The sequence below is a fragment of the Rhinatrema bivittatum genome, chromosome 3 (assembly GCF_901001135.1).
Source record: "Rhinatrema bivittatum chromosome 3, aRhiBiv1.1, whole genome shotgun sequence".
Classification (NCBI taxonomy): Eukaryota; Metazoa; Chordata; class Amphibia; order Gymnophiona; family Rhinatrematidae; genus Rhinatrema; species Rhinatrema bivittatum.
The window spans coordinates 377,968,069-377,994,343 of NC_042617.1; the positions used below are offsets into that span (position 1 = coordinate 377,968,069).

The 26,275-nt window shown below is 43.8% G+C and overlaps 1 long non-coding RNA gene across 2 annotated transcripts in view; it reads left to right on the forward strand.

Annotated features, from left to right (window-relative positions):
- LOC115088799 overlaps nucleotides 1-26,275 on the forward strand; it is a 59,448-nt gene that overhangs the window by 32,385 nt on the left and 788 nt on the right. For both annotated transcript variants that reach the window (XR_003855891.1, XR_003855890.1), the window contains 2 exons: nucleotides 20,560-20,682; nucleotides 24,904-25,039. This is a non-coding gene — a long non-coding RNA (uncharacterized LOC115088799). The remainder of the gene's footprint in view (nucleotides 1-20,559; nucleotides 20,683-24,903; nucleotides 25,040-26,275) is intronic.

Genomic DNA, 26,275 nt, shown 5'->3' on the forward strand with positions numbered 1-26,275 from the left:
AATAACCCCCTCTGGGAAGATCATAGTGTTAGGCACCTGTAATCAGTTGGACAGTTGTAGGACTATAATGTCATTATTCTTTAAGTTTAACGCTAACATATTATTGTGTGTCAGTCAGCACTGCACTGCCTCGAGGCATATGGCAAGCATTTGAAAGGTCTCAATCCCAGTGGGTGCAACTGGAATGAAACTCTGGACATCGTCTGCAAAGATACAGTATCCCAAACAGAGCCCAGCAAGAAGCTTCCATATAAAGGAACCAAACAGATATTAATTGGTGGAGCAGGTAATGCTGAGCCCTGAGGGACACCTGTGTGTACCGGCTGCCATGATAAGTGTACGTATTCAAAAGAAACACTTTGAGATATTTCAGCAAGCACTCTCTCCCCTTCACAATACCACTCTCTATCCTTCACAATACCAGAAAGGAGTGGTTAATGCTGCTGACACATCAAACTTTTCCCATTGTCAAAACCAAACCTAACATCATTAGTAGAGGACAGCAATAAGATCTCTGTGCTAAGAGACATTCTGAAGCTGAACTGGAAATTGTCCAGAGTCAGATTATCTGATGCAGGCTTAAGCTCACTTCTTTGGGAACAGAGCTTCAAAGAGTATTCCAGTCCTAAATATCTTTACAGGGATCTATACCTCTCAGAGGGGCCCGATGTAATGAGACCCGTGGCAAAACAGACGCTAGTTATGAGCGTGGGTTTTGATCGCCGCACGCGGCTGAAGATGCTTCCACGGGATGTAAAAAACAAATTATGCAAATGTTTGTGCCCAGAAATCCTCGCACATATGGAGAAATGCGCGTACCTAATCGCGGTAAGGACCTATGTAATAAGAGGCCGCATCCGCGCTCAAAACCCGCGCCGATAATCTGCGAATAGAAGCAAACGGGTCTCCCTATTAAGTGAAAGTATGACCCTGGAAAGTATTTTTAATATTTCAAATAACTGTGCTGCAGAAAACATAGCAAATATTTTCATGGATGCTAATTCACACTGGCATAGCAGCGAGATAGGTGCTCAGTTGGGTCCCAATCTGTATGCTCGGTGCCGACATAGGCATTCAGCCGGGAGCGAATATGGACACTCTGGCGCCCAGAAAGGCGCCTAGAAAATGTTGCCACTTAGGCCCTGAGCTAGGCGCTTAGTTGGACATGAATCTATACGATTGGGCGCCCAGAAAGGCGCCTAGCTCATTAACAATTTTGCCGCTCGGGTGCTGAGCTAGGTGCTCTTCTGGCCGCTCAGGTGCTGAGCTAGGCACTGAGCTGGTTGCAAATCTGGCCACTTGGATGTTGAGAAAAGCAGCTAGGGAAGCACCTATCTAAGCTGACTGTTCCGACGCCGAGGAAAGCGCCTAGCGATGAAGGTCACTCGGTAGCCCAGAAAAGCGCCTAGCTAAGCTGGCCACTCAGACGCCGAGATAGGTGCTCAGCTAGGTGGTTTTCAGGATGCCCGTACACCGACATAGCCCTCCCTGAGTTGGTGCTGGCACTTACCTCGTTCCCTGACTATGGCAGTAAAGAATTTGCATTAAAAAACCTGCACTAGCATTAACGCGGCTCCCTGCATTGCCTATGGTTAGCTAATCGCCTCCTTTGTATGCCGTTAGCATGCATTTGTGCAGGAAAAACCACGGATCTGTAAGCGCGTTTGCACGCGCTTTTTTTCCCCCGCGCACAAAACCCTAATCACATCCTCATATAGGGCTTTGCTCCGGAAAACGCTCGTACAAACGCGTGTACAGGTGCGCACATTTTATTACATCGGCCCCAGACTCATTTGGCATCTCTTATAGTCTGAGCAGCTCCAAATCTTTAAACTATTATTCAGCCTGCTCCCTAATTTGGGGGGGGGGGGGGGGGTGTCACTCCACCAGGCTGGTATCACATTGTCTTTCAGTTTCCACTGCAGCTTTGTGAATCTATGACTATAGCAGAAAACCTGGTCTGATTTACCAAAAAGGCTGTGATCCAATGTAAGAGGCTTGCGTCAGGAATAAGCAGACATGAGGTCCTTATCTGATATTATTTTCTTTCCATGTTATTCAATAAAGAATAGTTTGGTATGCACAGGGCAGGAAAGCATCCTTTTAGATTAAGGTCCTTGGAATGGACCTATGAGGTGCTCTCTCTCTATATATACTTGCACACCTTCCATTTTGACTGATCTGGAAATTTGAGCAAATGAGCAGCGTGGTAATGTAAGGACTTGCACTCTGAATTGTTTTAAATGGATTGTTGCTAACATATGCAGCTTTTTATGAACCTCAAAATGCTACACAAATATCTACATTTTATATTTTCTATTGGTGTGCATCTTTCAACTAGTTTAGTGCTTGGAAGCTCCATTTTTTTAAAGCTTTAAAAGCACAGTCAGGAATGCTAACATTCTAATGTATAAAAGCCACTAAATAAAGATCTGCCTAACTATATCTATGTGTATATATTTGGATTTTGGATTTAATTACTCATGTTCCCAAACCTGTGCTCAAGATGAGTTACAGTTCAGATACAGTAGATAGGTCCCTGCCCCAAAGAGGTCCTACAATCCAAGGGCCATATTTACTTACTAAGGCCTTTCCCCTATTCTGTGACTATGGGAAAAAAAATTGCAGGACTTTTCTGAGTGACTTGAGGGTCTGTCAGTCACAGCTGCAGCTTATCCCTACATGCTTTCCTCTAGCCTTGCACCATGAGCACCAGAATAAAGGATGAAGCTGACACGGGAGGCTTCGAGACATGGCCAGCCATGGCTGTGATTGACAGCTGGCCGAGCCCCACAAAGCTTTTATCTGCTCCTTGCCGGCCTTTATGCGAAGACAATTTTCAGTGGCTGTTCTAAGTTATTTCTGTGTAACACTCTGTTGCATGGCAGCAACCTATCAAAGGGCTTCCAATGACTGATTTCTTTGAAAGGAACATTTCAGGATCAAGTGCTCCTTTAATTAAGTAGTGACTCAAAACAATTATTTTCTTTGTGTGTGTAGAAAAGAAACAGTTTTCAAATGCTTTTCTCTCTTTCTACTTTTTTATTGATTTCACGTATCTGCTCCTTCTCCCTGCTGACACTGTTTTACCAGCTTTTCTTACTCTTTCTTCAAACTCTCTCAGTACACTGCCTCCTTCTCCTTCTCTCCTGTTTCACCTAAACTAAGAGGCGTGGGATGATGCTGTTCCTCTCGTATGAACGCTGCTAGTGTTTTGAACAGATTTCTTTGCCCCCCGAAGAAGGCGCAAGAAACACGAGTTGCGTTGGGCTGAGCTGTTCGTTTTGTTTGGAACGGCCAGCGTTTTTCAAGGGAATCATCTGGGATTAAGTTATTTGGCGTTAGCACTTTGGATATTTTGTTTACACTTCCACTTAATACCCTTAGTTTCCAAAAGATGTAAGCGTGGTTATTTGGGGATCCATGATTAAACCTTCATAGCGGAAGAGCCCCCGCCAGTGACTTTTTAAATAAAAAGTAACGATGCTACTTTTGGGTTGCTCGACTATGGTTATGAAGGTCTCCTATTATCTTCCTACCTTATTAGCTACTGGTGGCTATCTTTCTGAGTTTACTCAGTATCTCTCCTTGCTGTCCTTCTCTTCATTCAGTTTTCCTGTCTCTTGAATTTCTCTTTCACTGTTCCCTGTTTTCCTCCATTTCCTTATACCTTTTTTCCACTTTCTCTTCTCTCCCTTCCGTTCTGTTGTCGTTCTTCCCTCATCTTTCCTTCTCTTTCTCCCACCTAAAAATGTGGCAGACTTTGTAGATGCCACCAGCATGTGTGGTCTGGTAGGAAACTCATGCTGTTGTTGTCACCTTCTAGATAGATAGGCTCAGCGCGCGCAGGGGCAGCTTGGGGCAGCTTTTTGGGGGTTACGTGCGTATGATACGCGTGTGACCCTTAGAAAATCTGCCCACTCCTTTTCTGTGGTTCCTCTGACTTAATATTGTGGCGATATTAAGTCAAAGGAACCACAGGAAGCAGCAACGTGAAAAAAAAATGTCTCGACAGTGGTCAGGTTAGGAAAACAGGCGCTCAGTTTACAAGCTCCTATTTTCCTAATCCTTGGCTGCCACTTCTCCTGGGTGCCCGATGCCGAGGAGGTGCCAGGGATACCCAGTTTCCCCTAGCGCCTCCTTTTTAACGCAGCAGCTCATTTACCTACTGCACTGTGCACCTGAGAGAGGTGGATGGGCATGCGTTAGGAAGGCGGGAGCATAGTCATGAGCGCCCGTTTTTCCCACGTGGATATTGCATTGGCCTATTGCTCTGCTGCTGATTTCGAATCAACATGATCCTAGGGAGGGGGAGAGGTAGGGCACAAGAGCATTTGTCCTTTCTGCTTCTGCTTTACAGACTGACCCAGACCAGGATTTACCATTATCCTATGAAAAACAGAACTGCAAGGCCATGCATATAGAGGGTTAAAAGTAGATTTGGTCAAGTTTGTCCTAGAAAACTCCAGCCAGTTGGTATTTGAAAAAGTGGCGGGCCTACTTTTTTTTTTAATGTGTGGCCTGAACATGGAGATGCTGGAAGATTTGCGAATATGAAACCCTTGGAATTCTGTTGTATTATATAAAAAATAATTGGCGTGACCAGGTTAGTGGAATAAATTATTGAATATTTTCACCACGATTATACTATGCATGGCACACTCTATATATTGCACTTGTATATGTCAGCAACCATTCCTAACACTGTATCATTAGAAACATGTTCATCACATGGAAATGCATTGTTGCTGATATTATGCTTGTGTTCTGATAACTTATTGCTCAGTGACCTTTGTATTATATACACATCTCTGAACATTTTATCTGTGTGCCGGCTGCAGATGGTTTTAAATATGAGAGCCTTTAAAATACTTTAGTACCTGCCTTCCGTAATGGAGAAATCCAACCTGAAAATGTCAGTCTCACTAATAAATAACGTTCCCAGTTTTATAGTATCTCTCTTTCCATATTAGAATTTAGCTAGGGAATGTAGAATTTGAACTCCTTTCTGTATTTGATAGCTGAAGTCTAACGCTTAGAGAAGAAAGATGCTGAACTCAAAACCAATAGGCAGGATACTGCATGACAATTTAAAGCCATGGCATACTCTCTGAAAGGTTATGGATGAAGTAGTGGAAAGTGAATGGATAGCATGACCTAGTGGCAGTGCAGGACTTGGGGGTAGCTGGGTTGGTACAACAAGCTATGGCTCTCCAGAGGTCAACCAGGTCGGTACAGTGGGTCGTGGTGGCAGAAGTATTACCTAAGAGGGAAGGTTTAACCTGCCAGGTCATAGCAGGCCTATGGAATGTTAGTTTTGATCTGCATCCACTCCCATATTTTGGGTAAAGAAGTGAACTGTAGACAAGATTTGGTAAGAGCATTTAGGATTAGAACCAAAAGAGGTTCTAGATGTGCTCTGGATTGGAAGTAGACAAAACGAGATTGGATCAATAGATACCAATTTTAATGTAGAGGTGAGAACTGCATCTCCTCCACATCCTATTTTAATTCACCAAGGAAGCGATAACCTGGTGGTCTGCAAGAGAGTTGAGCTCATATAGGTGAATTTTTAAAGCCCGGCGTGTGCATCAATTTGAGGATGCATGCACAAGTCGGGCTGGTGCGCACCGACAGAATTTTAAAAGCCACCCAGATACACACGTATCTCCTACTGCACGCGTATCTCAAAAGATTTCACAAAGGGGCAGGGCGCGTGCATGGGTCTGGGCAGGGCATGGGCAGGGCATGGGCACACAGAAAATACTTACATGCCTGAGTGTGTGCCCAGGTCCAGTGGCGTGTAAGTTTACTTCTGCTGTGGAGGAGGCGTAAGTTAAAATAAAATATAAACTAGCCAAAACGGAGATGATTTAAGAGTCTGAGGTAACAGGAGTAAGTGAAGGCTATTAAACTAGGGGTGTGTGATAACTTGGGTGATAGCAACTTGGAAATAGTCAGAGAAATAAGGAGGCAGATTCTGGATGCTCCTTAGGGCAGTTTATTTACAGTGGATAAACCAAAACAAAAAAATAAATAAGTGCAGCTGACCTTAACTTCAGTTAAGACATTGCTCTTAAACATAACAGGTCTTCCCCAAGCCCTGCTTAACCCTTCAAGGCCATGAATTCTTATTCTCTGGTGAGGGGCTCCTCCCTTTACCCAGGATTCCCTGTGGGTCGGGATCTTAAGGAGGACCGGGCGAGACAGCTGTTCCCGGTCCCTTAAGGTAGTCTGAGGAAGTTTCCTATAGACTCCCTCACAGGGGGTTTGGAGGACCTAGCTGTAACTGGATGAACTGGTGGATGAACTGGTTAAACTGGCAGTGGGGTGGGTATGCATCCCTTTTAAAATCCTCCGACACTCACAATAGAAGCGGGATTTGTGCACTCACTTAAAATTAGGCACACATGTGCATGCAGACAGGCTATTTTATAACATGCATACATATATGCAGGTAAGTTATAAAATGGCCATGTTTCTGGGCACGTGCCTGAGTGCTGGTTTGAAATTTATAGTAAGAATTAGGAAATACTTGGATAACAGTTTTAATTCCCTGAGCTAGGATTGTCTGTTCAGATATCATCCCTAAGAGAATATGGAAAATAGAAATGGTCATGAGACAGATGAGCTGAGAAGAAAATGGGTAAACCGGCATGTATATAAACTTGTTTAGGGAGATTAACACAGGTCATAGATGTTGGTTGACATCATAGAAAACAGCTAGTAGTTGGGGATGTTTGGAAGGCTTCATCTATAATAAATAATAACTTGCTCACATAGCTGGGTCTGGCTGGCAGGGTATGCAGGGGACAGTCCATACCTTTCAGTGATGTATAGGCTCATACTATCTGATATTGGAGCAGATGGCTACAACCAATATTAATTAAAATGTCATTTTCCCCTACATTTTAAGTTGAAAAAGCATTTTATCTATTAATAAAAACATTCTTCAGCTTCACCCATTTTTTTTAGTATTCTCTGAATCATTAAAAACTCAGAAAGTCCCTTGGAGTGGGTTTTATTTTTTTCTTTAGAACTATTTTTCCTTGCATCATTTATTTTGCTGCGTTTGATTCTATAAACTTCTCTGTGCTAACCATGACCCAAATTTTCTCTATCATTAGAAGCTTTCTGTCCCTAAATAGAAGTGCTTCTCATGAGGCATTAAGAAGTTGCCTCAGATGTTGGGAGATGGTGATGCACAGGTGGTCTGGGTCCCCTCACCTGCTCCTCAGCTTCTATTTATTTATATTCTGCTTATTTTTCTTAAATTTTGCCAAAATTGCTAGCCCCCCTCTCTGGGCATCATGTCATCATGACGTTTACAGTCCTGACCTGGTCTTACTGTTTGCATCGAAGCTCTCTCAAGACTTGTGGGCAAGTAATGGCTGCACGGGGCGGTGCTACTTAGCTGGATAAGTTGTCCGGCTAAGTTAGACCTGCTCAATAGCAGGTCCAAACTTAGATGGATGTGCCCTATCCCTATGCTACTGAATATCCCATCTAAGTTAGCCACATATGTCTATCCGATTAACTTAGATGAACGATTATCTTTTGAGTATTGATCCTCTTATATTTGGGGAGCAGTGAGACCAAGAAACCATGAGTAAGGAGACTCTGTCTGCTATACTGCAGACATTTGTAAGCCCCGGGACTTACAAATGAAGTGTGTTGGCCCCTTCTTGAGTGAATCCTCTTTTGTTACACATCACCACCAAACCCATGGCCTTAGGGGCAGGAAGTGGAGAGGAACCCAAGGGGTAGATTTTATAATTTAGCGCGAACGCGTACTTTTGTTCGCGCACCAGGCGCGAACAAGAGTACGCGGGATTTCAATAGATACACGCGTAGCCGCGCTTATCCCGTGATCGGCGGGCGCAAGGCTGCCAATTTTGGGCAGCCTGCGCGCGCCGAGCCGCACAGCCTGCCTCCGTTCCCTCTGAGGCCGCTCTGAAATCGGAGCGGCCTCGGAGGGAACTTTCTTTCGCCCTCCCCTCCCCTTCCCCTCCCTTCCCCTACCTAACCCACCCCCCGGCCCTATCTAAACCCCCCTACCTTTATCGCCGGATTTACGCCTGCCAGAGGCAGATGTAAATCTGCGCGCGCCAGCGGGCTGCTGGCGCGCCATCACCCAACACGGGGGCTGTTCCGGAGGGCACGGCCATGCCTCCGGAATGCCCACGGGCCCAAACCACGTCCGCGTTGCCGCCCCCAAAACACAGCGTCACGACCGCCACGCCCCTCACCACGCCCCCCGCCACGCCTCTCCATGCAAGCCCCGGGACTTACGCGTGTCCTGGGGCTTGTGCGCGCCGCCGAGCCTATGCAAAATAGGCTCAGCGCGCGCAGGGGGGGGGGTTTGGGGTAGGTTTCCGGGGGGTACGCGCGTATCCTACGCGCGTACCCCTTTGAAAATCTACCCCCAAATGTGTAACAATATATTCAGTTATATCTAAAGTTATCCGGACACATGAAGCCGGATACAGCTTAATATTAGCATTCAGGCCGATACAGCCTGCTCTTGGACACGCGTTTTCCCTTACCCCTTATTCAGTAAGGGGAGGAAAACGCACGTCCAACCCGCGGCACCTAATAGCACCCTCAACATGCAAATGCATGTTGATGGCCCTATTAGGTATGCGCGCGGGATACAGAAAGTAAAATGTGCGTTCGTCCGCTTTCCCGCGGACTTTACTGAATCGGCCTGTAAGTTAGCTGGATAAATGTATTTGCTCTGGAATGTCCCTAGAATGCCTCTGTTTTTTTTTCTGGCTTTTTAGCCGGATAATTGTCTTACATATTAAAAAGTTGGCATTTAGGTGGATAAATCATGTTATCCAGCTAAATGCCTTTGAATACTGGCCTTTATAAAATTTTTTTGCTATGATTACTGAAATAAAGCAAAATTTCCAAACTCTGAAGGAAAGCTTTTATGCAGATGTATGAAAAATCCATCCTCAGTGTTCTGGCATCTCTGGCAGGACTGAACAAAGCTTCACCATGTGGGACCTTGTGCGCCTTTTGATTCTTTTATGGTAGGGATGCAGCCTCGGCACTTTAATTTTTGAACTACCGGTCTCTCATTTTCAAATCTTCTCAGATTTGGGTAGTGTTGAAAAAAAAAACTCAATCCAAGCCCCATCACTTTCAAAGGGCTGTGAAATCTGGTATCTCCATCTCCTTAACTTCAGGTAGCAGCAACACCAATAGTCAAGGCTCTTAACTTGGCCAGACCTTACTTTCAGAAGGCAGCAGCAAAAACAGGTCTACTTTTCTAATCTTTAGCTGTGGCTTTATTGGGTGGCCCTGATCTCTTAAATCAAGAAGGCAGTGTCCAATGGAGAGTGGTAAGGTCCCCTAAATTGGGTCTCATCCCCAGCAGCTTACTTCGTGCTCAGACCATACAGTGTGACTTAGGGCTTTTTTTTTTTTATTTTATTTTTTTTAAATTTATAGTTTATTGAATTTCTTAAACATTTTACAATGAATAGAGAAAAGAAAAATTTAGGTTACAATTAGAATATCAAAACTTCCCTTACATATATCTCAAAAGAAAATAGTTACATGTAATCCTAAATATAGTCCACATTATTGGGAGGATATAGCAATTACTAACATAAGAAATTGTTAGTAATTGTGACTCAGGGCTTTTGATAAATGCTGGAGTTGGCCACTGTGTTTCTAATACTATAACAAAAGGTCACAAGGACACTGTTTCATTTATCCTTTTGAGCAGAGAGAGACTGTCTCTGTTTTAACTCAGCATTTGCCTTGTGCTGCTGGAGGGCAGTGTTTGCTAAAAAAAAACCCAAAACAAAAAAAAACAACAGCTGCCAGGATAACATCAATTGAAAAACAGGAAGAGAAACATTGACATCAGGTTGAGGGGAAGCTGCCTGAGGGGACTGACTGACTTGTGGAGCCAATGAGATTCCCTCAGACTCAGAATGAACAGTAGTGGGTTTCTCAGCCTATCACAGAGAGGAAGACAAAACAAACTTTCATCAGGATGGTTTTCCCGGGCAATGGGGACCCAGCTGTTAGTCCTGAGAGGAGAAGGGACTGAGGAAGGAGAGAGAAGTGAATTTAGCTGCATCTTGACTATTTTCCCTCGATAGAAGCCATTGGTTGACCCACAGAGAGAATCAGGCCTCTGGATCCTGAAGAAGCTGGGCACTGGTTGGCTGTGTCCTGATATACACAGCCGAGAGGAAAGAGAAACACAGACACTGACACCTTTTTCCGAGGAGATCCCACAAACAGATGTCCTCCTCAGAGATTAAACTAAGTAACACCAATTGTGAAAAAGGGGTATTTCATGATAAAAGGAGGCAATATATTTTTTTCTTCCTATGCCTTTATTGCTTCAGCAGCCTAGCTGAGGTAGAACATAGAGTCTCTCTGTAAGTGTGCAATTTGCTATAGTCCTGCTCATCTAGAAAAGCTGTATAGAGTAAGATCTCTGTCACCAGAAACTTGCTATGAGAATTTGAATCTAAGCTTACCTTTCACTGAGGGAAAAGTACATTGTCACAGATCTTACATTGGCTTCCAGTGAAGCAGAGGGTTGAATTCAAAATTATAGTTCTCATGTAACCCTTTTTTTGGATTTTATGGTAGTCCAAGGCCATACAAAAGAATTTCTCTAGGGGCCATCTCATTTGCCATTTCCCCAATTTTAACAAGTCCCAAGAAGTGGATTCTTTTATGGGGGAAAGGCTTAACCTTTTAGGCCTAGGCGGTGAATGGGAATCGTTTCTGAGATGTGTTACTCTGCCCTTTAGTGATGTTATAACTGTAGAAACAGGCAGGACAGATGTGGGTGTTCAAAAGAAACTTTACTTTGATTTGCAGAAATTAAGTAAATATCCAGTTGATGGGTTAATTGTCTTACTTCACATCTGTTTCAATCTGGGTCATATATAGGGAACTCTCTCTTCTTCACTCTGTGCAGATGTCCTTAGTACCTACTCTCTGGGAGCAACTCACCCCTCTTTTTTGTCTGGGGCAAGGGTCCCAGCTGGGAAGAGAAACCTATTGAGAGTCTCCTAAATCCTGAAAAAGTCTCGAACCTGCAGTCTAGAGTCCCAGATGTCCCCAGCTTGTGTCCTGCATTCCCTGGAATTGAGAACTGCTTGGGGGTCTCCAATTTGATCTTAAAACTCTTCTCCACTGGACTCTTAGGGAAAAGGTCCCTTTCTGGATAACAGGAGGGCTTTTACTGTCCAGCCACACAATGAGGAGGGGTAGTACAAAAAAACCTCCTCACTAAAACGCAACTCTCAAAAATCCAAAAACTTCACCACTGGGTGAGGAGTCCCTGACATCCTCTCACTGGATGGAAAACAATAACTAGGTCTTCTCTCTCCTGTCCTTTGGTTGCGAGGGTTGCCTCACCAGCAGGAACAGAATTGCACCCGGGTCCAACCAAATTTGGAAAATTTCGTACTAAAGTCCTTTTTACTCTCAGGAAGGAACAGCCCCTACTAGGCAAGGGGTGCACTGGAATTGAGTAGTCTCCCAACCAAAAGCAGCACAGGAGCAAAAATCAGCTCCTCTTTCAACAAAACCCAAACGAAACTGACCACGCTCACTAAGGCTTGATCGCCCTTTCTGGACAAGGACTGAACCATTGCAGGCAACCTTAGGGGAAGATGCTGCAAGAAACGGTTTGTCCCTCCTAGCTGTTACCTACCAGACAGGGATCTAGGGCCAGCTAGTAGAGCATCAAGAGTTCCCCACACTTGTTTTCAAAATATTGAACTTAAATTGTCTGACATTTAGCAAACTTGCTTGAGCTTTATCATCCTGCTCTCCCATTATACTCACAGGGGAAATTGTTACTAAAAGTCTCTATGTTGAGATCTACCCGTTGACAAGTAACTCATTCTCGTGCCTTCTCAGTGATAGGATCAGAATTATAGAAAACAGTGCCTGAACATTTACCATCCTGCCAGCTCACCATTATTAAAAGCCCCACCCATTCCCTATTATTCTTTTTGGCTGGGTGCACCCATTAAAGGCTGGAGACATTGGGGAAACAGGTTTTTGTGAGTATGTGGGGTAAAAAATATTACTGGGTTATTGCTACATCTGATGATTTGTATACTGCCTAGTCTGATTATACTCAGCATTATGGATGGCTGCACTGCCCAGATATCACTGATTTTCCCTGCCTTGGTAAATTAAGGATTCACTGCAAACCTATTCCTCCTTTTCAACATTAGAGCTGCTTTTCTTTTCTTATATACCAATTAATGTGTATATATTCTTTGTTCGTCTTCTCCATGATAAATTTACTATTTACTTGAACTTCTGAGTTACTAGTAAAAGTTAAGTATTTATTATTGGTGAGTAGTCAAGGGGTACAGCAAATGTAAAAACGTTGTTTTGACAGGCAACCATGCCCACTTCCTATTTAAGCCCCACCTCTTTTCCAGCCCCTCATCTAATCAACATCCACTTCTGGGTTAAGTCACACCCACTGGCCTCACCTCCCAGCCAATCAATGTCCACTTCTGGATTAAGCTCCACCCCTTTCTCTGCTCCTTTGTTTATATTTAGCCTACCTCCACCCAAGCTATGCCCCTTTTTGCCCATGGTGGAAACCATTTTGGATGACATTGTGGCTAAAAGTGGGTCTCCATCTTGGATGACATCACTGGAAATGATATCATGGCTAAAAGTGGGACGCCATGTTTGGTTATTGACAACACAGCAGTGCTCCTCTTCCCCCATACAGAGGGAAGGCCTAGACACACCTTTCAGGAGAAGTGTAAAATGCAGGGCTAAATGCAGTTTTTGTTGGGTAGTAATAATGATAATAATAATTTGAAAAATACCTTTCTTAACAGGATATTTAAAGGCGAACCATTACATTTTTTTTTATTCACAGGTTTAACATGTAAGCACAGAGCAGAATTAGGAACTTCCCCTTACTATTCACTATTCAATTTTTGGTGTCATCTCATTAACAGTGACACAATACCACAGCCTGTACCCCCACAGCTCTGTAACATTGCACGTTCACAGAAACTCTCCTAATAAGGCATGCAGAGCAGAATTAGGAGCTTTCTCTTATTACTAGCCATGCAAAAAAATAAAATAAAATAAAATAAAAATTCTGGTGTCCTCCCTGCATACTTTCTTGTTTTACATCTAAAAATCCCCCTTTTCTACAGATAGTGTACTTCAGAATGTGTGGAAACCATTTATTTTAAATCCTACAGCCATTCCTGCATCAACCTTTCACATTCTCACTATTAATTATAGCCAGGGACAGAAATTACACTAATGCTGGCCATTGGTAACAAGTCAGTTTAGATTTTTTCTTTGCCAGAACACAAGTGTAGAATTACAGGCATTCTTCTCCTTTCTTATAACAAATCTGCAGGCAGGGATCTATGTTTGATCCAGTGAGGGGGAAGTAGATACACTGCCATCCACTCCTCCCCATCCACTCCTCCTTGACCCATTATATGTCTTAATATTAATTTTTTTTTTAAAGGGAAAAAACGATGACCCAATATTTGTTAGAAAAGTATTGTATTGAAAACCATAAGCCTTTTTAAAACCTGTGCATGTTTGAAAACTAACAGCATATATATATATTTTTTTTTTATCACTTTAAGAAATGAAAGAAAAAAAAGACAGTCAAATTTGATTTATTTATTTTTCTTACCTTCTATCTTCTGTATCAAATCATAGGGTCGGGTCACATAGTTTTGCAGAATTCCAGCGGGAAGCTTTTTATCACACTCTCTGGATTCCTGAGAGGCTTGTAAACTTTGTTTGTTTTTTATTTGAAAATCCCTTAAGATATATATATATATAGTAAAAGTTTCACATCATCTGCTTCCTGTGTTTTTTTCTGCCTCATCTCAGCTTTTTAGATGTTTTTACAAATAAACAATTACATAGAGCAGTCTTTGAGATACACTGTAGCTGTCTGCCCATGATGTGGGAAACAGATCCACCTTTCATTCCCTAACAGTTGGATCAAGTCTGGAACAAGTCTGGACAAGTTGGGTTGATGACATCCAGGGCACGTCAAGAATGAGGCATGACAGGGGATGTAGTCCTGTTTCCACCCTTCTTTCCTCTCTTATCACCTGGAAACAGATATTCTCTTGTTTAACTGCCCAAAGACTTCCAAGGCAAATTAGGAATGAGGCATGACAGGAGATGTAGTCTACGTGTTCCTGAGACTACGCTTCATGCCTTGGACTTGAACCCTATCTGATACCCGCTCCTTGGGGGCCAGTGCACGCCTTGGGGACTCGCTCTCCTTGCCTACCCCGCTCATCGGGCTGGCTCTGCATCTCCTGGGATCTAACCTACAAGGCCTTCCATTCCTTGGAGCTACCTCTGGGACACCTCAGCTATCTGTGAGTTCTACAGAGGGACTTCCCTGCTCCTCAGGGTTGCGCCTGCAGCCTGAACAAGACTGTCCACGGTTCCCACTCCTTGGGACTGCACCTCCCGCTCCTCAGGACCACGCTTCCGTGTTACAGTGACTGTTGGAGCTTCCCTGCTCCTCAGGGTAGCACTCTCTGGCTTCCTTGGGACTTGTGTGCTTCCCTGCTCCTCGGGGTCGCACCTATGTACTGTGTTGAGACTGCCAGCACTTCCATACTCCTCAGGGCAGTGCTACGTCATCATTAGAGGCTCAGCTCGGGCTTTCCTGTCCTGTGCGCTGGCCTATGGCATTACATTGTCATCCTACGTTGTGCAGCTCCTCCCTTCGGGGTTGCCCTCTGGAGTACCTCCTGATTGGCCAAGCCTCACGTCCTCCACTCTGCGGTCTATCTGGCATTCGTTCCCTTGGGGTCCCTAGTCCAGGTATTGCCTCCAGTCTACTCTCCATGGGGGCCCTCTTCTGGTGCTGCGGGACCTCGCCATTGCCTCACCCAGAACTCTCCGCTGTCTCTGACTTCTCCTCCCGATGATGCAGACCTGTGGGGGTCCTTCCCACAGGTAGTAACAACTTGCATCTTGGGCCAAGGTCCCACATACCCACAAATCATAACACTGACATGTCCAGGCTTGTCATGAAGTGATGGATACATTTAGACATGTTTTGGGGAGGGGGACAATGCAGTCATTTGTTTGGTAACACATAATCCTTGATAGTTGCAGATATCCCACCAACAGTTTTTTTTCTAATTAAAGAAAGATATACATACATACTTAATAAAACCTTTTGAGCTAAAGGATGTCTTTGTAACAGCTTTGATATTTGACCTTAAGCTCAGCTGTCTGCGCTGGACTAAACAGTGTACAGAAGCTATAGGGAAAGATGGATTCTTCTTCTAATCAAGAGGCAAGTTAAATTTAATTTTTTAAATCTTTTTTAGAAAAATTGCACTAAGGCATTAGCCAGCAGCTGCTTCTATTTTTAATATTGAGTAGAGATTTTATGTTTTTTGTAAAATACAGGATCAGAATGCAGGAGAAACAGAAACAAAGAGTGAGCTGAGGCAGACAGAGAGGTATATAGATAAGACCTTCACAGATATAGTAGCCAAGTCCCAACTTCAGACTGGCAGCCATAGTGCTGCCTGGGAGGAAGAAGGTCTCATGATTGGAGAGTATCAACCTGGTATAGCAGGAAAGGATCCTGTAGCAAGGACCTGCTCTCCAGGTGATTCACTGTCCTTTCGAACCGAGGATATCTCCCCAAGGCCTACTGCCCAGGAGGGAAGGGTTAGGTCGGCCGTCATAGTTGGTGATTTGATTATTAAGAATGTAGACAGCTGGGTGGATGGTGGGCGTGAGGATCGCCAGGTAACATGCCTACCTGGTGTGAAGGTGGCGGACCTCACGCGTCAACTAGATAGGATTTCAGACAGTGCTGGGGAGGATCCGGCTGTTGTGGTACATGTGGGCACCAATGACATAGGAAAATGTGGGAGGGAGGTTCTGGAAGCCAAATTTGGGCTCTTAGGTAGAAAACCTAAATCCAGAACCTCCAGGGTAGCATTCTCTGAAATGCTCCCTGTTCCACGTGCAGGTCACCAGAGGCAGGCAGAGCTCCAGAGTCTCAATGCGTGGATGAGACGATGGTGCAAGGAAGAGAGATTCAGTTTTGTTAGGAACTGGGGAACCTTTTGGGGAAGGGAGAGTCTCTTCCGAAGGGATGGGCTCCACCTTAACCAGGGTGGAACCAGACTGCTGGCGCTAACCTTTAAAAAGGAGATAGAGCAGCTTTTAAACTAGAACAAAGGGGAAAGCCGACAGTCGCTCAGCAGTGCATGGTTTGGAGAGAGGTATCTTCAAAGGATACAAATGATGCATTAGAATTAGGGCATCCCGACAGTGAGGTTCCAATAATAGGAAAGGTAGTCCAAGTGCCTGTAACTAAAAACTCACCTGAGCTAAAATATTCTAACTTATCCCTATCAATTAAAAAGCAGAATGAAAATACAAACAAAAAACAAACTTTGAAATGTTTGTATGCTAATGCCAGACATCTAAGAAGTAAGATGGGAGAATTAGAATGTGTAGCAGTGAATGGTGACATAGACTTAATTGGCATCTCAGAGACATGGTGGAAGGAGGACAACCAATGGGACAGTGCTATACCGGGGTACAAACTATATTGCAATGACAGAGAGGAGCACCCGGGAGACAGTGTGGTGCTTTATGTCCGGGATGGCATAGAGTCCAACAGGATAAACATCCTGCATGAGACTAAATGCACAATTGAATCTTTATGGGTAGAAATCCCTTGTGTGTCGGGGAAGACTATAGTGATAGGAATATACTACCGTCCACCTGATCAAGATGATGAGACTGACAGTGAAATGCTAAGAGAGATTAGGGAAGCTAACCAAATTGGTAGTGCGGTAATAATGGGAGACTTCAATTGCCTCAATATTGACTGGGTAAATGTATCATCGGGACACGCTAGAGAGATAAAGTTCCTGGATGGAATAAATGATAGCTTTATGGAGCAATTGGTTCAGGAACCGACGAGAGAGGGCGCAATTTTAGATCTAATTCTCAGTGGAGAACAGGATTTGGTAAGAGAGGGAACGGTAGTGGGGCTGCTTGGCAATAGTGATCATAATATGACCAAATTTGATTTAATGACAGGAAGGGGGACAGTAAGCAAATCCACGGCTCTCGTGCTAAACTTTCAAAAGGGAAACTTTGAGAAAATGAGAAAAATAGTTAGAAAGAGGTGTGGTCATTGTTAAAAAATACCATCCTAGAAGCACAATCCAGATGTATTCCACACATTAAGAAAGGTGGAAAGAAGGCAAAACGATTACCGGCATAGTTAAAAGGGGAGGTGAAAGAAGCTATATTAGCCAAAAGATCTTCATTCAAAAATTGGAAGAAGGATCCAACAGAAGAAAATAGGATAATGCATAAACGTTGGCAAGTTAAATGTAAGACATTGATAACATAGGCTAAGAGAGAATTTGAAAAGAAGTTGGCCGTAGAGGTAAAAACTCACAGTAAAAACTTTTTAAAATATATCCGAAGCAGAAAGCCTGTGAGGGAGTCAGTTGGACCGTTAGATGATCGAGGAGTTAAAGGGGCACTTAGAAAAGATAAGGCCATCATGGAAAGATTAAATGATTTCTCTTCTTCGGTGATTACTGAAGAGGATGTTGGGGAGGTACCTGTACTGGAGAAGGTTTTCATGGGTAATGATTCAGATGGACTGAACAAAATCACAGTGACCCTAGAAGATGTGGTAGACCTGATTGACAAACTTAAGAGTAGTAAATCACCTGGACCGGATGGTATACACTCCAGAGTTCAGAAGGAACTAAAAAAATGAAATTTCAGACCTATTAGTAAAAATTTGTAAGCTGTCATTAAAATCATCCATTGTACCTGAAGACTGGAGGATAGCTAATGTAACCCCCATATTTAAAAAGGGCTCCAGGGGTGATCCGGGAAACTACAGACTGGTTAGCCTGACTTCAGTGCCAGGAAAAATAGTGGAAAGTGTTCTAAACATCAAAATCACAGAACATATAGAAAGACATGGTTTAATGGAACAAAGTCAGCATGGCTTTACCCAAGGCAAGTCTTGCCTCACAAATCTGCTTCACTTTTTTGAAGGAGTTAATAAACATGTGGATAAAGGTGAACCTGTAGATGTAGTGTACATGGATTTTCAGAAGGCTTTTGACAAAGTTTCTCATGAGAGGCTTCTAGGAAAAATAAAAAGTCAGGGGATAGGTGGCGATGTCCTTTCCTGGATTACAAACTGGCTAAAAGACAGGAAACAGAGTGTAGGATTAAATGGACAATTTTCTCAGTGGAAGGGTGTGGGAAGTGGAGTGCCTCAGGGATCTGTATTGGGACTCTTACTTTTCAATATATTTATAAATGATCTGGAAAGAAATACAACAATTGAGGTAATCAAATTTGCAGATGATACAAAATTGTTCAGAGTAGTTAAATCAGAAGCAGATTGTGATACATTGCAGGAAGACCTTGTGAGGCTGGAAAATTGGGCATCAAAATGGCAGATGAAATTTAATGTGGACAAGTGCAAGGTGATGCATATAGGGAAAAATAAACCATGCTATAGTTACACAATGTTAGGTTCCATATTAGGTGCTACTACCCATGAAAGAGATCTAGGTGTCATAGTGGATAACACATTGAAATCGTCAGTTCAGTGTGCTGCGGCAGTCAAAAAAGCAAACAGAATGTTGGGAATTACTAGAAAGGGAATGGTGAATAAAACGGAAAATGTCATAATGCCTCTGTATAGCTCCAAGGTGAGACCGCACCTTGAATACTGTGTACAATTCTGGTCGCCGCATCTCAAAAAAGATATAATTGCGATGGAGAAGGTACAGAGAAGGGCGACCAAAATGATAAAGGGAATGGAACAGCTCCCCAATGAGGAAAGACTAAAGAGGTTAGGATTTTTCAGGTTGGAGAAGAGACGGCTGAGGGGGGACATGATAGAAGTGTTTAAAATCATGAGAGGTCTAGAACGGGTAGATGTGAATTGGTTTTTTACTCTTTCGGATAATAGAAAGACTAGGGGGCACTCCATGAAGTTAGCATGTGGCACATTTAAAACTAATCGGAGAACGTTCTTTTTCACTCAACGCACAATTAAACTCTGGAATTTGTTGCCAGAAGATGTGGTTAGTGCACTTAGTATAGGTGTGTTTAAAAAAGGATTGGATAAGTTCTTGGAGGAGAAGTCCATTACCTGCTATTAATTAAGTTGGCTTAGATAATAACCACCGCTATTACTAGCAACGGTAACATGGAATAGACTTAGTTTTTGGGTACTTGCCAGGTTCTTATGGCCTGGATTGGCCACTGTTGGAAACAGGATGCTGGGCTTGATGGACCCTTGGTCTGACCCAGTATGGCATGTTCTTATGTTCTTATGATCACACCTCTTATAAAAAAAACCTCAGAAAGACAGGCAGTCCAAAAGTTAATCCAACAATGCAAGCACTCTTAGTTTTATTATTATGCTGTATTACAAAAACAAATAGACCACTGGTAGTGGGTTTTTATACCATTATATGTTTTTTTTATTTTTTCAATTCAAGAAGAGAAATGCTTAAAATCCAAATACAGCATCCTTATTACAGGAAGAAAAAGCGTTTGCAAAAACAAAAGTATAAGGATATAGGAAGTGTCATTATGCATGCAGATCATAAGCTTAAGGCCCTGCAAAGTAGAAATCTCATTAAAAGAGCAGGAGGCACAACAGCCAAGTATGTTGTTTTTTTTTGGGGGTCTTTCAAAATATGAAAAGCAGATGGACCCCTATTGATTTATATATATTTTAAATGTTTTTGTATGTTTTATTCTAGCGTATTGGCAATCGGTAAAAGAAAATCTCCTAATAAAAGACAAGCTGACTTATGCAGACACAGCAGGCTGTGTATTTTAGGGCCTTGCTATTTTCATAGGGCTTTTCGGTTTTAACGTTAACCCATGAATTTTAGGGCATTACCATTATCATAGGCCTTTTTTTTGTTTTAGTCCCCAAAGCTCAAGAGCAGGGGGCAGCCCAAAACATTGAGCCAATACAACACACATCGCAAGAACCTGAGCCTGTACAACACACAGTTCAAGAACAGGATACAGATGAAAACACTGAGGTGGTATAAAGAAAAGAATCAGGAGGTCAAATAAGAGATCAATATCAAGCTGTAAGTGAAAAAAAAAAAAACATCTTTCCAAAATATATCATCATGGGTGTCAAAGGTATTAGTTTATTGATGGAACTCTTTTTCTACCAATATAATAGCACAAATACTTTTTTAATATACTTTTATTCTGTCTTCACCAAACAGCTCAAAAGCCGAGCACAGACAAAACCACTGCTGTTATGGAAAGCCAAAGGATAAAAACAAGCACCACAAAAGAAAACATAGCGAGTCTACAGACACATGTATGCCCCAAGAGACAGTGCTTTCAAGTGGTTTGAATGTTTTGTTTAATTTGCACCCCTGTGCATATGCTTTTATTATTGCAATAAACTTAATATTCATTTGTTTTTCTTACTGCAAAAATCTTAATCTTCATTTGTTTTTTTGTTTTACTACACAGAAGATAAAGAAAATGTGCCCAGAGGGACTGAGCATCAGCAGCTCCATATAGAAAGCTGGACTGACCTGGGTGTCCGGAGGTCAATGAGTCGTGGGCCCATTGCAGAACCTTCGGCCGCAGCAGGTGAGGAACCACTGTCTTACCCGGAGGCATCAAAAAAGTGGCTCACAGAAGGACCTTTGCGGCCAATAATGTGTCACAGGATATCAGGCACATCTTCAGTGAAGAATGATCAAGAGAGGGCGTCAGCACGACCATTCTTATCTCCTGAGCGGTAACGTAATATGGAGTTGAATCTCGTAAAGAAGAGAGACCAGCGGGCCTGGCGGCTGTTTAATCGCTGGGCCTGGTGGAGATACTGGAGATTCTTATGGTCATATATACACTGTAATCTGGTGTTCGGCCCCTTCAATCCAAGGTCGCCATTCTTCTAAGGCCAATTTGTTGGCCAACAGTTCTTTGTCCCCGATGCCGTAGTTTCGTTCAGCAGGTGTAAAGCGTTGAGAAAAGAAAGAGCAAGGGTGGAGCGTGTGTGTAATGGAGAACTGACTCAGCACAACCCCAACTCCGACGTCGGAGGCGTCGACTTCCACCACGAACAGGCGTGTGGGGTCCGGCTGTCGGAGACATGGTTCTCTAAGGAAGGCTGACTTGAGATCCTGAAAGGCAGTCATGGCTTCCGGTGACCACTGGGAAGGGTTGGTGCCCTTGCGGGTCATGGCTGTGAGTGGGGCTGTCAAGGTGGAATAATGGTGTATAAAAGAGTGGTAGTAATTGGTGAAGCCAAGGAATCTTTGGAAGGCCTTGAGACCCGTAGGTTGAGGCCAATCATGGATGCACTTCAGCTTCTGGGGGTCCATCCTAAACCGCTGACTGGATACTATATAACCCAGGAAAGGCACAGTCTCTTGCTCGAAGGAGCACTTCTCGAGCTTGGCAAAAAATTGATTGTCTCGCAAGCATTGAAGAACTCAGGAGACATTTCGGCGATGACTTTGGAGGTCTTGTCATCAAGATATATGACGATGCATTGGTACAGCATATCTATGAAAACTTCGTTCATCAAATTTTGAAATACCACAGGCATCACAAGGTATTCAAAGTGGCCTTTGCGTGTGTAAAAGGCGGTTTTCCACTATTCACCCCTCCTGGATCCAGACCAGATTATAGGCTCCACGGAGATCCAACTTTGAAAAAATCTTGGCCCCTTGAAGCCTGTCAAAAAGCTCTAAAATGAGTGGCAAAGGGTAGCGATCCTTGATGGTAATCTTGATGCAGGGATGCAGGGAGCTATCTTTTTTCCCCACGAAGAAAAACCCTGCCCCTGCCGGAGCTTGGAGGGCTGGATGAACCCTTTGGATGTATTCTAACATGACTTGAGTCTCAGTCTGTGAGCGAGGGTAGGTCCTACCCCATGGAGGCTCTGTATTGGGCAGTAAATTAATCACACAATCGTATGAGTGATGAGGTGGTAAGGTATCTGTGGCCTTTTTAGAGAAGACATCGGAGAAGGATGCAAATTGTGGTGGGAGACTGGGCAGAGAGGGTACTGTCGTCATGCAAGGCAATGGTGAGATGGATTCCAATCAGTTTTGGTGACAGGCTGACCCCCACTGGGAGAGCTGTAGGGTAGCCCAGTCAAACTGTGGAGTGTGCTGCTGAAGCCAGGGTAATCCCAAGACAACCAGGTGGATGGCCTTGTGTAGGATGTGGAATGAGATGGTCTCCATGTGCAAGGTTCCAGTGCAAAGCTGGATGGGAGCGGTGGTGTTTGTGATCTCACCAGGCAGAGGTTTCCTGTGGATAGACGAGAGTAGCAAAGGAACCGGAGAGCGAATGGTGGGGATCCGCAGGTGCTCAGTGAGCTGCTTCAAGATGAAGTTCCCTCCAGCCCCGGAGTCCACCAAGGCTAAGGTGTAGATTTCCTGGTTGTTCATCCGAATGGAAATGGGGATGATCAGTGGAGGAGTTGGTGAAGTCAGGCCTAGGAGAAGTCCTCCAGCAGAACCTAGGCCTGACAGTTTCCTGGCTAGACTGGACATGAAGCGATGGCATGCCCGGCCTGACCACAGTACAAGCAAAGGTCAGACTGCTGTCGACAACGATGTTCCTTGGGAGAGAGTCTACTCTTACCCATTTGCATGGTTTCTTCCTCCGTAGGATTAGGTGGAGTGGTCAGTCTAGAAGAGGACGAACGTCGAGCTCGGGACGGTCCTGAATCTGGTTTCCGGGATGCTCTGGACTTGAGAGAGTGCTCTTGTAATTGACAGTCAGTGCACCCAGTGAGGTCAATAAGAGAGTCCAAGGAGGTGAGCAATTCACGAGCATCCTTTATGTGAGGACTCAACCCCTCCAAGAAGATGGAGCGCAGACAGTCGGAGTCCCAATGCAACTCTGACGCGAGAGTTCGAAATTCAATGACGTAGTCCGTTAAAGGGCGAGAGCCCTGCTGAAGATGAAGAAGAGTCGACCCCGAAATGGCACTAGCCGGGGTCTTCAAAGACTGACCAAAACAGGGCTAGGAACCCTGGAAGGTCCTGAAGGATGGGATCTGCTCGCTCCCAGAGAGGCGATGCCCAGGCCAGGGCCTTACCTTCCAGAAGAGCCAGAATGTATGTGGTCTTGGTGATCACATCTGGGAAGTATGCGGGTTGCAAGCAGAAATGTATATTGCATTGATTCAGGAAGCCCCGACACATGAGAGAATTTCCTGAGAAACGTGGTGGTGCCGGCAGCAGCACGGTCAGCCGAGGAGCTGGTGAAGAGGTAGAGGTATTGAACTTGATAGACGTAGTAGTGGCAGTCACAGTGGCATCCAAACGAGAGCTCAGGTTGCTCTGGCAGCGGCCAGGGACTCCAAGAATTTTTGTTGTTCACTGATCCGTTGTGCCAGGCCAGGAATGGCCTGAAGAGCCAATACCTCTGCCGGGTCCATCAATTTGACAATCTGTTATGGTTTGTGGGTATGTGGACTCTTAACCCGAGGTGCGAGTTGTTAATGCCTGTGGGGAGGAGCCCCACAGGTCCGCACCGTCAGGAGGCGAGGTACAGGCACAGCGGGAAGCTCCGGGCACAGTAGTGGAGAGATCCCCAGGAACCAGGAAGTGACCCCCATAGAGTCTGTGATAGGCCCAGAAAGACTGGAGGGGTAGCTACTCCATTACACTTGCACTGTTTACTTTGAAAGAAGATTGGAGAATTTCTGTTGTGAATTGGACTTTAAGTATTTTTGGTTGCAATAAAATCTTTTTGAACACCCAACCAGAGTATCGAGCTTGTTTCTTCAGTGGCAAAGGTGCCCTGAAGCAAGGATATCCCAAGCATAGTACAGTGACCTACAAGAGATCAAAGGAAGTGAGAGTCTGTGTGGGGGTTTCCATCCTGTGTGTCTAGGGCCTAGAAGTTTTTCCTCCTTCCTGTCAGAATGAATCCTAGCACCCCTGTGGCTTGCTGTGACCTGTGCTAGTATGACTTCAGAAGAGACAGAGAGTTGTGAGTAGAAGTTTCCCTGGGGACTACAGTGAGGATCTGCATTCTGAAAGGTTCCTGAAGAGGGGGTTACACTTTCTAATTAGGAAGCAAAAGAGAGGAAGAAGGAGCAGTCGCAGAAACAAGGGTGCCTGCTTACCATGTTCCTACACTGATAGTTTTCCATCACTGCCACAGATCTGACTGCTGGGGGTGGTGAGAGAGGGGATGGGATGGGGAGAGCGGGCAGCTTAGCTTTTTAAACTTGGCAGCGTTTGGTATAGCTTTTACCAAGATGATGTCCTGTTTTATAGGGGTGTATTAAAAATTGTGAAAATGGGAAAAATTCCATAATGAGCAAAAATTTGAAATTTAGAAATTAAAAAAAAAATAACATACACAAGCCAAATTAACATCCTATCATGGCCATATTTCCATAATAAACCTGTTTCAAGGGTATTTTCCTCATTTACTCCAATTCATCTGTGAAATCAAACAATGAAAATGTAAAAACTAACAGCCAGCCAGACAGTAAACTGTTTCTCTCACATACCTAACTAGTGGCAAGAAGCGATTTAAGTATTTATGCATGAGTGTTCGCCGAGATGCGACATCTTATTTGCAGAGGCATCCTCTGAGAGGGAAAATTGCATGACATTTACAAACGAGTGCAAATTGCTCTACTTTCCTCCTGTGAGAGAGCTAAAACTCGAAAATTGAAAATGCCTTTTGATTTGTTCCCTCTGAATGACATTGATACTCCTCCATGTGGAGGGTTCTGATTAGGAAGAGCTCTGAATTCCAAAGCTGTTAGGTATAGAGAAGTCATTTTTCTTGCATTTGTTTTGTAAATTTCTCCCTTTTTTTTTTTTTCAGCCCATTCATTTTCCATGATTGTGCTGGGCTAAGCAATACCCTCTCCTGTCTGATGGCTGAAAAGGACGTATGAGCACCTGTAGTAATATTAGGAAGAAAGCTGTCTTTCATGTGAGATCTGGAAGGGTCAGCAGAAGTAAGTATGGGATGTTGTGAATGAGTTCAAGCTATACCCCTGTAGTACATTTAGCAGATATGGCAGATTTAACCAGATATTTAGCACTTTTTAAAAAACTTTCCCAGCTATCCCAGTTATCCCTTAGGGCCGATTCATTAAGGTATTTTCCCGTAGACACAAAATGGGAGAAAAGTCTTACTGAATCAGGCAGTTAGCTGGATAAGTAGCGTTTTAAGACTTATCCGGCTAAGAAGTGCTTTTTTAGACTTATCTTGTAATCTTACATATCCAGACACGTCCAAAAAGTCCTACTTGTCTATCTAAGTAGTGCTTTTCAGACTTATCCAACTATGTGCCGCTATTTAGTTGGATAAATCTATCTGTATAAATGCTTCTACTTATCCCTATAAGTCCAAACTTGTGTGGCTTGTGGTTTTTACATATGCGAGTATGTTTGTGCACGTATGTACTCCTATTTTGTAACCTGAACACATCGTTTGTGCACAGGTTATAAAATACTGTAGAAACTTTACACGTGCCCATATACATACGTATATGAGTGCATGTGAGCAGTTTTGAAAATTATCCTCCCTGATTGTAAGCCTGCTGGGATAGAGAAATGCCTACCAGTACCTGAAAGAAATCCACTTTGAAGTACCGAAAAACAGAATATAAATCAAAGAAATAAAAATAATTAACTGCCTGAAAATTTGCCCCAACTAAGATGTCTAGTTGAGAACTCAAAACGTGGGTGGCTCTGGTGGCAGGGTTAGGTTGAGGAAGGAAAGCTAAGCATCTCATGCTAGTTTTCAGCATTAGGTACCTAATTTAAGATCCCAAACCTATGGGCAGGGAGTTAGGGGCACTAGTCTCCTAATTTAGGAACCCAAACTTAGGGGCAGGGAGAGTTGTCCTAAATCTAGGCAATGTCCCTGTGCCTATTGACCAGCAATCACCTTCCTTTCTAATGGTACTACCCCCCCCCCCCCCACCCTTAGAAAGTCCTTCTGTGCCCTTCCCCTGCTCTGGAATTTCCCACTCCTCCAGAATCTCAAATCAGGATTCCAAAATATCTTCTTCTTTACTGGAAGGAAGAATGCAATCTCTCCCTCACCAACACAAATGAACTATGCTGAATGGCGACAGCTAGGGCTGCAGTGGTGATGCACTGCTAGCTCAGTAGTACTGGCAGGAGGGGGCCTATGTCCCTCCTGCAGGTGGAAGGCCGATGACCATCCAAAACCATTAGTTGAT